Source organism: Oryctolagus cuniculus, chromosome 13 (assembly GCF_964237555.1).
Source record: "Oryctolagus cuniculus chromosome 13, mOryCun1.1, whole genome shotgun sequence".
NCBI classification, from domain to species: domain Eukaryota; kingdom Metazoa; phylum Chordata; class Mammalia; order Lagomorpha; family Leporidae; genus Oryctolagus; species Oryctolagus cuniculus.
Genome location: NC_091444.1, coordinates 29,806,170 through 29,820,359, shown reverse-complemented (window position 1 = coordinate 29,820,359; position 14,190 = coordinate 29,806,170).

The window sequence follows — 14,190 nt, the reverse complement described above, 5'->3', positions numbered from 1 at the left end:
AGAAAGAGAGAATGAGAGCGAGCAAGAAAACAATCAGGGTGAATCACCTTTGGCACACCCTTAACCCTGTAGAACCAGAGCTCTCTGGCCACACCCATCACAGCCTCTAAGGATCCATCAAAAGCAGACAGTCTTCTTAATCTAGAGTCACAGTATAACGAGAAAAAACCAAAGAATATCTCCAATATGCCAAACAAATGCAAAAGCCAAGGTAACAAGAACAAGGAAGACACTATGACACCCCCAAATGAAAGACACCCCAATTCAAGATTATGAAGATGATGGGATAGAAGAAATGCAAGAAGCAGATCTCAAAAAATTGATAAGAACATTAAGAAGTTCTCAAAAATAAATTCTCGAACTACAGAAATCCTTAATGGACAAGATAGAAAATCTCTCTCATGAAAATGAAATATTAAGGAGGAATCAAAATGAAATGAAACAACTAGTAGAAAATGAAATTGTGATAGTGACGAGAAGTCATAATGAAATGAAGAATTCAATAGATCAAATTACAAACACATTAGAGAGCCTTACAAACAGAATGGGTGAAGCAGAAGAGAGAATATCAGACTTAGAAGACAGAGCACAGGAAAACATACAGTCAAACCAAAGAAAAGAAGAGGAAATTAGAAATCTAAAAAATATTGTTGGGAATCTACAGGATACTATTACAAAACCCAACATTTGGGTTCTAGGAGTTCCTGAAGGCATGGAGAGGGAGAAAGGATTAGAAGGCCTTTTTAGTGAGATATTAGCAGAAAATTTCCCAGGTTTGGAGAAGGACAGAGACATCCTAGTACAGGAAGCTAATAGAACCCCCAATAAACATGACCAAAAGAGATCCTCACCATGACACGTGGTAATTAAACTCACCACAGTGAAACATAAAGAAAAGATCCTAAAATGTGCAAGAGAGAAACGTCAGATTACTCTCAGAGGATCTCCAATCAGACTCACAGCAGACTTCTCATCAGAAACACTACAGGCTAGGAGGGAATGGCGAGACATAGCACAGGTGCTAAGAGAGAAAAACTGCCAGCCCAGAATATTATATCCTGCTAAGCTCTCATTTGTGAATGAAGGTGAAATAAAGACCTTTCACAACAAACAGAAATTGAAAGACTTTGTGGCCATTCGTCCAGCCCTGCAAAAGATGCTTAAAGATGTGTTACACACAGAAACACAGAAACACAGTCATCAATATGAAAGAAGGTTAAATGAAGGAAATCTCTCACCAAAAGATCACAGGAAGGATATATAGATCCGTGGGCGGAGCCAAGATGGCAGAATAGTGAGGGCGCGCACCGATAGTCCGGGAAAATTTAGTTTAATAAAAGGGGAGTTACGGTAGCCTCAGAAAAAGAACCAGGAAAATATTGCAGAGGAAACTCTCCTGGATCGAGTGGCTTTGAAAAGGAGGACCTACTGGGAGAACAAGGTCGCCCACCGCGCGGAAGCCGAGCCGCAGGAGCCGCGGGAGCCTCAGGGTCTGCACGCCAGTGCAGGAAGGGGAGTGCATGTCACACAGATGCCAGCGGGGAGAGTTGGGACGTCCAGGGCTCCGAGTCCACACATCGGTGCTGGAAGGGGAGGTGAGCTCAATAACCCGAGACATTGGCGGGGAAACGGGGGTCAGAATCTAGAGGGGAGCCGGAAAGTGCAGCAGACTCACTACCGGAAAGAAGGGAAAAAAAAGGTTGGGGGTTTCTCTCTCCGCCAACCTTGCAAAGGTTGCTAGGCTGCAAGGCTTGAAGAGTTTGCAAGAGACAAAGAGCAGGCCCCCTCTCTGGATTTACATAAAAACAAGGGAGAGCTAAGGAACTGAGTCACTACAATTCAGTAGCCTAGGCAACCCAGTGGGAGTCCAGAGGAGAAACGGAGCCTACACAGACTCTTTGGGTAGAAGCCAGAGACTGGAAGCTAAATACCATCAATTCTGCACAGCCATGCTGTGCGGTATTACTTACCCCCTGAATAAATAAATAAAATAAATAAATAAATAAATATATATATATAGAGAGAGATTTACCACACATAACCTGAGGGTGTCACCTTTGCACACCCGTAACCAGGAAGAACCAAGCAGAGCTCTCAGGCCACACCCATCTCAAGCCTCCAAGGCTCCTCCAACAGCAGGCAGTCCACTTAACACGGACATAGTATAAAAAAAAAATTAAAAAAAAAAAGCACAGTGACGAAAGAAGAATTAACTATGCCAAGCAACAAACACAGAAATCGAGGGAACAAGATCAACGATGACACTATGATGCCTCCAAATAAACAAAACACACCAAGCCAAGATTATGAAGATGATGAGATAGAAGAAATGCAAGATACGGATTTCAAAAAATTTATGATAAGAACATTTAGAAGTTTTCAAAAGCAAATCCTTGAACTACAGAAATCCTTAATGGACAGGATTGAAAATCTCTCTTGTGAAAATGAAATTTTAAGGAAGAATCAAAATGAAACGCAGAAACTAGTAGAACAGGAAAGTGTGATAGTGAAGAGAAATCAAAATGAAATGAAGAGCTCAATAGATCAAATGACAAACACATTAGAAAGCCTTACAAACAGAATGGGTGAAGCAGAAGAGAGAATATCGGACTTAGAAGACAGAGCACAGGAAAACATACAGTCAAACCAAAGAAAAGAAGAGGAAATTAGAAATCTAAAAAATATTGTTGGGAATCTACAGGATACTATTTAAAAAATCAACATTCGAGTTCTAGGAGTTCCTGAAGGCATGGAGAGAGAGAAAGGATTAGAAGGCCTCTTTAGTGAGATACTAGCAGAGAACTTTCCAGGTTTGGAGAAGGACAGAGACATCCTAGTACAGGAAGCTAATAGAACCCCCAATAAACATGACCAAAAGAGATCCTCACCACGACACGTGGTAATTAAACTTACAACAGTGAAACATAAAGAAAAGATCCTAAAATGTGCAAGAGAGAAACGTCAGATTACTCTCAGAGGATCTCCAATCAGACTCACAGCAGACTTCTCATCAGAAACACTACAGGCTAGGAGGGAATGGCGAGACATAGCACAGGTGCTAAGAGAGAAAAACTGCCAGCCCAGAATATTATATCCTGCCAAGCTCTCATTTGTGAATGAAGGTGAAATAAAGACCTTTCATAGCAAACAGAAATTGAAAGACTTTGTGGCCACTCGTCCAGCCCTGCAAAAGATGCTTAAAGATGTGCTACACTCAGAAACACAGAAACGCGGCCAGCAATATGAAAGAAGGTAAAGGATGAACACCTACCAGTAAAAGAGCATGGGAAGCTCAAAGCATATACTAGAAAATATCTCCGGAAAAATGGCAGGGCAAAGTCACTATGTATCAATAGTCACATTAAACATTAATGGTCTGAATTCTTCACTTAAAAGACACCGATTAGCTGATTGGCTCAAAGAACAACACCCAACTATTTGTTGCCTACAAGAAACACATCTCTCTAACAAAGATGCATGCAGACTGAAAGTGAAAGGTTGGAAAAAGATATTCCATGCCAACAGAAACCAAAAAAAAGCAGGTGTAGCCATATTAATATCAGACAAAATAAACTTTAATACAAAAACTGTTAAGAGAGACAAAGAGGGACACTATATAATGATTAAGGGTTCAATTCAACAAGAAGATGTAACTATTATAAATGTATATGCACCTAATTACAGGGCACTGGTATTTAAAAGATATGTTAAGGGACTTAAAGGGAGATTTAGATGCCAATACAATAGTACTGGGGGACTTCAATACTCCACTCTCAGAAATAGACAGATCATCCGGACAGAAGATCAACAAGGAAACAGCAGATTTAATTGACACTATTGCCCAAATGGATCTAACAGATATCTACAGAACTTTCAATCCTACATCTAAAGACTTCACATTCTTCTCAGCAGTGCATGGAACCTTCTCTAGGATTGATCACATACTAGGCCATAAAGCAAGTCTCAGCAAATTTAAAAGAATTAGAATCATACCATGCAGCTTCTCAGACCACAGTGGAATGAAGCTGGAAATTAGCAACTCAGGAAACCCCAGAAAGTATGCAAACACATGGAGACTGAACAACATGCTCCTGAATGAACACTGGGTCATTGAAGAAATCAAAAGAGAAATCAAAAACTTTCTGGAAGTAAATGAAGATAACAACACAACATATCAAAACTTATGGGATACAGCAAAAGCAGTATTGAGAAGCAAATTTATAGCAATAGGTGCCTATATCAAGAAATTGGAAAGGTACCAAATAAATGAGCTTTCAGCGCACCTCAAGGACCTAGAAAAACTGCAGCAAACCAGACCCAAATCTAGTAGGAGAAGAGAAATAATTAAAATCAGAGAAGAAATCAACAGAATTGAATCAAAAAAAAAATTACAAAAAATCAGCCAAACAAGGAGCTGGTTTTTTGAAAAAATAAACAAAATTGATACCCCATTGGCCCAACTAACTAAAAAAAGAAGAGAAAAGACCCAAATCAATAAAATCAGAGATGAAAAAGGAAACGTAACAACAGACACCACAGAAATAAAAAGAATCATCAGAAATTACTACAAGGACCTGTATGCCAGCAAACAGGGAAACCTATCAGAAATGGATAGATTCCTGGACACATGAAACCTACCAAAATTGAACCAGGAAGACATAGAAAACCTAAACAGACCCATAACTGAGACAGAAATTGAAACAGTAATAAAGGCCCTCCCAACAAAGAAAAGCCCAGGACCAGATGGATTCACTGCTGAATTCTACCAGATATTTAAAGAAGAACTAATCCCATTTCTTCTCAAACTATTCAGAACAATCGAAAAAGAGGGAATCCTCCCAAATTCTTTCTATGAAGCCAGCATCACCTTAATTCCTAAGCCGGAAAATGATGCAGCACTGAAAGAGAATTACAGACCAATATCCCTGATGAACATAGATGCAAAAATCCTCAATAAAATTCTCGCCAATAGAATGCAACAATACATCAGAAAGATCATTCATCCAGACCAAGTGGGATTTATCCCTGGTATGCAGGGATGGGTCAGCATTCACAAATCAATCAATGTGATACACCACATTAACAGACTGCAGAAGAAAAACCATATGATTATCTCAACAGACGCCAAGAAAGCATTTGATAAAATTCAACACCTTTTCATGATGAAAACTCTAAGCAAACTGGGTATGGAAGGAACATTCCTCAATACAATCAAAGCAATCTATGAAAAACCCACGGCCAACATCATATTGAATGGGGAAAAGTTGGAAGCATTTCCACTGAGATCTGGTACCAGACGGATGCCCACTCTCACCACTGCTATTCAATATAGTTCTGGAAGTTCTAGCCAGAGCTATTAGTCAAGAAAAAGAAATTAAAGGGATACAAATTGGGAAGGAAGAAGTCAAACTATCCCTCTTTGCAGACGATATGATTCTTTACTTAGGGGACCCAAAGAATTCTACTAAGAGACAATTGGAACTCATAGAAGAGTTTGGCAAAGTAGCAGGATATAAAATCATGCACAAAAATCAACAGCCTTTGTATACACAGGCAATATCACGGCTGAGGAAGAACTTCTAAGATCAATCCCATTCACAATAGCTACAAAAACAATCAAATACCTTGGAATAAACTTAACCAAGGACGTTAAAGATCTCTACAATGAAAATTACAAAACCTTAAAGAAAGAAATAGAAGAGGATACCAAAAAATGGAAAAATCTTCCATGCTCATGGATTGGAAGAATCAATATCATCAAAATGTCCATTCTCCCAAAAGAAATTTACAGATTCAATGAGATACCAATCAAGATACCGAAGACCATCTTCTCAGATCTAGAAAAAATGATGTTGAAATCCATTTGGAGACACAGGAGACCTCGAATAGCTAAAGCAATCTTGTACAACAAAAACAAAGCCGGAGGCATCACAATACCAGATTTCAGGACATACTACAGGGCAGTTGTAATCAAAACATGGTATTGGAACAGAAACAGATGGATAGACCAATGGAACAGAATTGAAACACCAGAAATCAATCCAAACATCTACAGCCAACTCATATTTGATCAAGGATCCAAAACCAATCCCTGGAGTAAGGACAGTCTATTCAATAAATGGTGCTGGGAAAACTGGATTTCCATGTGCAGAACCATGAAGCAAGACCCCTTACCTTTCACCTTACACAAAAATTCACTCAACATGGATTAAAGACTTAAATCTACGACCCAACACCATCAAATTACTAGAGAGCATTGGAAAAAACCTGCAAGATATAGGTACCGGCAAAGACTTCTTGGAAAATACCCCAGAAGCACAGGCAGTCAAAACCAAAATTTGGGATTGCATCAAATTGAGAAGTTTCTGTACTTCAAAAGAAGCAGTCAGGAAAGTGAAGAGGCAACTGACAGAATGGGAAAAAATATTTGCAAACTATGCAACAGATAAAGGGTTAATAACCAGAATCTACAAAGAGATCAAGAAACTCCACAAGATCAAAACAAACAACCCACTTAAGAGATGGGCCAAGGACCTCAATAGACATTTTTCAAAAGAGGAAATCCAAATGGCCAACAGACACATGAAAAAATGTTCAAGATCACTAGCAATTAGGAAAATGCAAATCAAAACCACAATGAGGTTTCACCTCACCCCGGTTAGAATGGCTCACATACAGAAATCTACCAACAATAGATGCTGGTGAGGATGTGGGGAAAAAGGGACACTAACCCACTGTTGGTGGGAATGCAAACTGGTGAAGCCACTATGGAAGTCAGTCTGGAGATTCCTCAGAAACCTGACTATAACCCTACCATTCAACCCAGCCATCCCACTCCTTGGAATTTACCCAAAAGAAATGAAATTGGCAAACAAAAAAGCTGTCTGCACCTTAATGTTTATTGCAGCTCAATTCACAATAGCTAAGTCCTGGAACCAACCCAAATGCCCATCAACGGTAGACTGGATAAAGAAATTATGGGACACGTACTCTATACAATACTATACAGCAGTCAAAAACAATGAAACCCGGTCAGTTGCAACAAGATGGAGGAATTTGGAAAACATCATGCTGAGTGAATTAAGCCAGTCCCAAAGGGACAAATATCATATGTTCTCCCTGATCGGTGACAACTAACTGAGCACCAAAGGGGAAATTTGTTGAAGTGAAATTGACACTATGAGAAACAGTGACTTGATCAGCTCTTGTCCTGACGGTTGATGTACAATGTAATACTTTATCCATTTCAGTAATTTTTTTTTGTTCTAGTACTATTGGTTGAACTCTGTAATTAACACACAATTATTCTTAGGTGTTTAAGTTTTAACTGAAAAGTGATCACTGTTAGGAATTTCGAAAGCATTATGCTGGGTGAAATAAGCCAGTCCCAAAGGGACAAATACCATATGTTCTCCCTGATTGGTGACAACTAACTGAGCACCAAAAAAGAAACCTGTTAAAGTGAAATGAACACTATGAGAAACGGTGACTTGATCAGCCCTTTCCCTGACTGTTGATGAACAACTTAATACGTTATCCCTCTTAGTATTATTTTTTGTTTGTTCTACTTAATACTTTTGGTTGAATACTGTAATCAATACACAGTTATTCTCAAGTGTTGAAACTTAACTGAAAAGTGATTGCTGTTAAATATAAGAGTGGGAATAAGAGAGGGAAGAGATGTGCAATTTGGGACATGCTCAAGCTAACTTACCTCAAACGGTAGAGTTAGAAAGATACCAAGGGATTCCAATTCAATCCCATCAAGGTGGCATGTACCAGTGCCATCTCACTAGTCCTGGTGATCAATTTCCGTTCACAGTTGATCATAATGATAGGACTAAGAGCCAAAGGGAGCACATAAACAAGACTACTGTCTACTAATACTAGCTGATAGAATAAAAAAGGGAGAGAAGGATCCAACATGGGAAGTGAGATACACAGCAGACCCATAGAATGGCAGATGTCCTAACCAGCACTCTGGCCTCAGAATCAGCCCTTAAGGCATGCGGATATGGCTGAAAAGCCCATGAGAGTATTACAGGCATGGAAAGCCAAAACACTCTGGCAAAAAAAAAAAAAAAAAAAAAAAAAAAAAAAAAAAAAAAAAAAAAAAACCAAACCCACAAACCCTACATGAAAGATCTCTGCAAGTGAGATCCCAGTGAAAAGAACAGGTCATCAAAGAAGGAGGTACCTTTCTCTGAAGGGAGGAGAGAACTTCCACTTTGACTACGACCTTGTCTAAATATGATCAGAGTTGGTGAACTCAAAAGGCTTCCATAGCCTTGGCAACTCATGACAAGAGCCTAGGGTGATTACTGAGGCCATAAACAAGAGCGTCAAATTGTTAAGTCAACAACAGGAGTCACTGTGCACTTACTCCTCATGTAGAATCTCTGTCCTTAATGTGCTGTACATTGTGATTTAATGCTATAACTAGTACTCAAACAATATTTTTCACTTTGTGTTTCTATGTGGGTGCAAACTGTTGAAATCTTTACTTAATGTATGCTAAACTGATCTTCTGTTATAAAGAGAATTGAAAATGAATCTTGATGTGAATGGAAGGGGGGAGGAAGAGGGAAAGGGGAGTGTTGTGGGTGGGAGGGAAGTTATGGTGGGGGAAGCCATTGTAACCCATAAGCTGTACTTTGGAATTTTATATTCATTAAATAAAAGTTTAAAAAAAAGAAATATGGTATTGTGATGCCTCTGGCTTTGTTTTTGTTGTATAAGATTGCCTTAGCTATCCAAGATCTCTTTGTTTCAAATTGAATTTCAGCATCATTTTTTCTAGATCTGAGAATATCTTTGGTAGTTTCATTGGTATTTCATTGAAGCTGTAAATTATTTTTGAAATAACGGACATTTTGATGATATTGATTCTTCCAATCCATAAACATGGAAGATTTTTCCATTTTTTTGTATTTTCTGTTTCTTCAATATTTTATAATTCTCATCGTAGAGATCTTTGAAATCCTTGATTAAATTTGTTCCAAAGTATTTGATCTTTTTTGTAGCTATTGCGAATGGGATTGATCTTAGTTCTTTTTCAGCTGTGGCATTGCCTGTGTATACAAAGGTTGTTGATGTTTGTGTGTGGATTTTATATCCTGCTACTTTACCAAACTCTTCTATGAGTTCCAGTAGTCTCCTAGTGGAGTCCTTTGGGTCCCCTGTATATATAATCATATCATCTACAAATAAGGATAGTTTGACTTCCTCCTTCCCAATTTAATCCCTTCAATTTCTTTTTCTTCCCTGATGGCTCTGGATAAAACTTCCAGGATTATATTGAATAGCAATGGTGAGAGTGGGGAGCCTTATTTGGTTTCAGAGCTCAGTGGGAATGCTTCCAGCTTTTCACCATTCAATAGGATGCTGGCCATGGGTTTGTCATAAATGGCCTTGATTTTGTTGAGGAATGCTCCTTCCAACCCAGTTTGCTTAAGGTTTTCAGCATGAAAGGATGCTGTATTTTATCAAATGCTTTCTCTACATTATTGAGATAATCATATGGCTTTTTTCTTTAATTTATTAATGTGATTTATCGCATTGATTGATTGGCAAATGTGGAACCATCCCTGCATACCAAGGATAAGTACCACTTGGACCAAGTGAATGATCTTTCTAATGTGTTGTTGGAGTTGATTGGCTAGTATTGTGTTGAGGATTTTTGCATCTATGTTTATCACGGAAATTGGTCTGTAGTTCCCTTTCTCTATTGTATCTTTTTAAGGTTTAGGAATTAAGGTGATGATGGCTTCATAGAAATAATTTGGGAGGATTCCCTCCCTTTCAGTTGTTTTGAATTGCTTGAGAAAAATTGGAGTTAGTTCTTCAGTGAAGCCATCTGGTTCTGGGCTTCTTCTGTTGTTTTTGATGCTTTATTACTGACTCAGTTTCTGTCTTGTTTAAGGGTCTGTTTAGGTTTTCTATGTCTTCGTGGCTCAATTTAGGTAGATTGTATGTGACAGGAATCCATCCATGGCTTCTAGGTTTCTTGTTTTTTGGGTTTTTTTTTTTTTGGCAGCTCTTTATCATAATTTCTGATAATGATTCTTATTTCTGTGGTGTCTCTTGTTACATTTCCTTTGTCATATCTAATTTTATTGATTTGGGTCTTCTCTAGATTCTTTGGTTAGTTGGCCCAATGGAATGTCAATTTTGTTTATTTTTTTCAAAAAACCAGCTCTTAATTTTGCTGATTATTTGCATTGTTTTTTTTTTTTTTTTTTTGCTTTTGATTTTGTTTATTCTTTAATTTTAAAAATTTCTTTTCTCCTACTAGTTTTGAGTTTGGTTTGCTGTTGTTTTTCTAGGTCCTTGCAATGCACTGATTACTCATTTATTTGGTGCCTTTCCAGTTTCTTGATATAGGCACCAATTGCTATAAACTTTCCTCTTAATACTGCTTTTGCTGTATCCATAAGTTTTGATATGTTATATTGTTGTCTTCATTTCAAGAAATTTTTTGATTTCTCTTGATTTCTTCAATGATTTGCTGTTCATTCAGGAGCATGTTGTTTAGTTTCCATGTGTTTGCATCGGTTCTAGAGATTCCCAAGTTGTTATTTCCAACTTCATTCCATTTGGTCAGAGATGATGCATGGTATGATTTGGTTTTTTTGAATTTGCTGAGGCTTGCTTTATGGCCTAGTATGTGTTCAATCCTAGAGAAAGTTCCATGCACTGGTAAAAATAATGTGTATTTTGTGTCTGTAGGTTGGAAAGTTCTGTAGATATCTGTTAAGTTAATTTGGTCTATAGTGTTAATAAATTCTGTTGTTTCTTTGCTGGTTTTGTCTTGTTCATCTTCCATTGCTGAAAGCAGGGTATTGAAGTCCCCCATTACTGTTGTATTGGAGTCTGTCTCCCTTTAGATCCCTTGACATTTCTTCTAAATAGCCAGGTGCCCTGTAATTAGGTGCATATGTTTATAATAGTCACTTCTTCTGTTGAATTGATCCCTTAATCATTACATAGGGCCCTTCTTTGTCTCTTTTAACTGTTTTTATGTTAAATACTATTTTGTCATATATTGGAATGGCTACACCAGCTCTTTTTTGGATTCTGTTAGCATGGAATATCTTTTTTCAACCTTTCACTTTCAATCTGTGGGTATCTTTCTTGGTGAGATGTTTCTTGTAGGCAGCAAATAGATAGGTTTTATTTTTAATCCATTCAGCCAGTCTGTGTCTTTTAACTGGAGAGCTGAGGCCATTTACATTCAAAGTGACTATTGATAAGTAACAATCTTGTCCTGCCATTTTTCCAATAAATATTCCTATTTTTTATTTTGGATTTCCTTAGTACTTTTACTGGAAGATTTTCTGTCTTCACCTTCTTTCATAGTGATGACCATGTTTCTGTGTGCACCACATCCTTAAGCATCTTTAATAGGGTTGGGTGGGTGGTGACAAATTCTTTCAATTTCTGTTTGTTTTAGAAGGTCTTTATTTCACCTTCATTCCTAAATGAGAGGTTCGTAGGATACAGTATTCTGGGTTAACAGTTTTATTTTTTTTCTCTTAAGACTTGGAATATATCTTGCCATTCTCTCCTAGCCTGTAGGGTTTCTGATGAGAAGTCCACTGTGAGTCGGATTGGAGATCCTCTGAAAGTAATCTGGCATTTGTCTCTTGCACATTTTAGAATCTTTTCTTTATGTTATACTGTGGAGAGTTTGACTACAATGTGTTGTGGTCAACATCTTTTTTGGTCATGTCTTTTGGGAGTTCTATGTGCTTCCTGTACTTGGATGTCCCTTACTTTCTCCAAATTAGGGAAACTTCCTTATTATTTCACTAAAAAGGTCTTCTAAAATCCTCTCTCTTTCTATGCCTTCAGTGACTCCTAAAACCTGCATGCTGTGTCATTTGATAGTATCCTGTAGAACTCCAACAGTGTTTTTTTAGTTTTCTAATTTCTTATTGTTTTTGGTCTGACTGTAAAATTTAGATTTGTGTTCTAGCTCAGATATTCTTTCTTCCGACTGACTCATGAACTCTGTTGTTAAACTTTCCACTGTATTTTTATTTGTTCTATTAAATTCTTCATTTCTAGTATTTCATTGTGGTTTCTCCTTTAAGGTCTCAATTTAATGGGAAAATTTTTCATTCATGCCATATGTAGTTTTCTTTGTTGGTGAATTTGCTTCTGATTGCTTTGAGTAATTTGAGTAGTTTTTTGAATCCCATTTCTGACATTTCCTCAATCTCTTAATCTTCATAATGTAATGGTGAAATGTTGTTATATTCTTTTGGGAGGCCCATAGTGTCTTCCTTGTTCTTTTGAATTTTTGCCTTTATTTTTTGGCATTGTTGAATTTTTGTTGTCTGATGGCTCTTATCTTTGATTTATGTCTCTGTGGCTTAGTGGGTCATCTACACTTCCAGTGAATACCCAGAGGTGTGTGGTGGGTGTGGCCAGGTTGCTCTTTTCAGTGTTCCAGGGTAGGGCAAGTATCCAGGGTAAGAAAGACTCCAGTAGGGCATGGCAGCTCTCCTCTGATTAACTGGATTGAAAGGAATGGCACCTCTGTTGGTGCCACCAGCTCTTCTCTTCCCAGCCAAGGAACGCCCAGGTGTTAGTCTCCAGTGTGCTCAGCACTCATCTTGCACTGCTTTATGAACTGTACATCTGATTTATGGAGTCTTTCCTGTGAGCACGGTTCCTTTCGCTAGGAGCTGCTATAGGCAACTGAGGAGTTCGGAGAGTACAGAGAAGCGCTCTATTGTTGCCCAGAAGCCAGCCATGCTCTGCCTCCTCTTATGGAGTCACTGTTTTCTTAGACTCAGCTCCCAGGGCTCTCCAGGTCATGGGGTGCCAGTGGGGCCTCTTTGCCCCACTAGCCAGTCTTCAGTCCTGGCTATAAGGAAACTAAGGTGTTCCCAGAGCCACTGTCTCTCTGTGGTCCTTCCCCAACCAGATTTGGTGTCAGTGGGGAAGGTGGGTTTTTCTCTCTGGATAGGTCTGTGGTTATCAGTTGTGCTGGGTGGGTAGGAAAGTCCCACAGGTGGCACTTCCCCTCCCCTCCCATTGCCATGCAACTGGCACAATGGAGGCCCTCCTCCTTGGCTTCCCCTGAACTGCTGGGTGGAGGGTGACCCTATTGTTGGGTGCAGTTTAACAGGGGGTAGGGTGGCTGCCACCTGCCTGTTTCCAAAAATGGCATCAGCTCCTCCCAGACCTGGCCACAGGTCTCCACAGCAGCAGAGACAGGGGGAGGGAGAGAGACGTGGTGCTGCCACCTTTTTTAATTTAAATCATGCCTCTGGGTGATCAGTTGCCTGCTGTTGTAGGGGATTCATGTAGAACTCCAAAAGCAGTTCACTAAAGCCCTCCCTCCCTCCCTCCCTCCCATTGTATCGGTAGCACCATGGGCCCTTGGAGCCCCCCTCACCTGGCTTGCTGGGGAGGATGTCCTCCTCCCCAGATCTGAGTCTGCAGGGTCTTCTGTTGTGTTTTGCTCTCTCAGTACGGGTCCAGACCACCTGCACTGCTCTGGCAGGGTCTTCCACCATGCCTCTCCTGCAGCTTTATCCTGAGTGTACTCTCCTTTTTTAACTATTAGTTCATCCTGCATAAATTGGATCATCCTGTCACTATTCTGCCACCTTGGAACCCCATTACTTGTATTTATTGAAGAGAATGCTAAAATTTTGTTTTGATATTTTAAGTGGTATTGTACACCAACCATCTATTTGTGTGGACACAAACCTACGGACTGTGATTCAACTGATCTGGGGTGCAGCTGAGGCATCAGTACTTGTAAAAGTTCCAGGTGTTGGTAACCCTGAGAACATGTGAGGTAAAACAACCTGAAACACATGAGGTACAGGAGCACTACGTTATGCACAGGCACTCTTTTCCTGACCTAGGACTTCTCCCTTACACATCAAAACTTCCAGCAGTTCTCTGTGAACCCTTAAAATCTTATAAATCTCCTGGTCTGTGTCTAATCATTTCTATGTCAAATTCTCAAGAACTCCATTTCTTGTTGTAATAGTTAACTATTTATTAAGAGCACATTTTTATAAACCACAGTAAGAGTTTATAAATGATCTATTGTAATTTCCACTAAATGGAGGACCTAAACATGAATCTGTTATAGTACCTTACGATGATGTAAAAATCATGTAGACATCCTTAAACTTATAAATCAAACAGGGACGGTAGAATAAT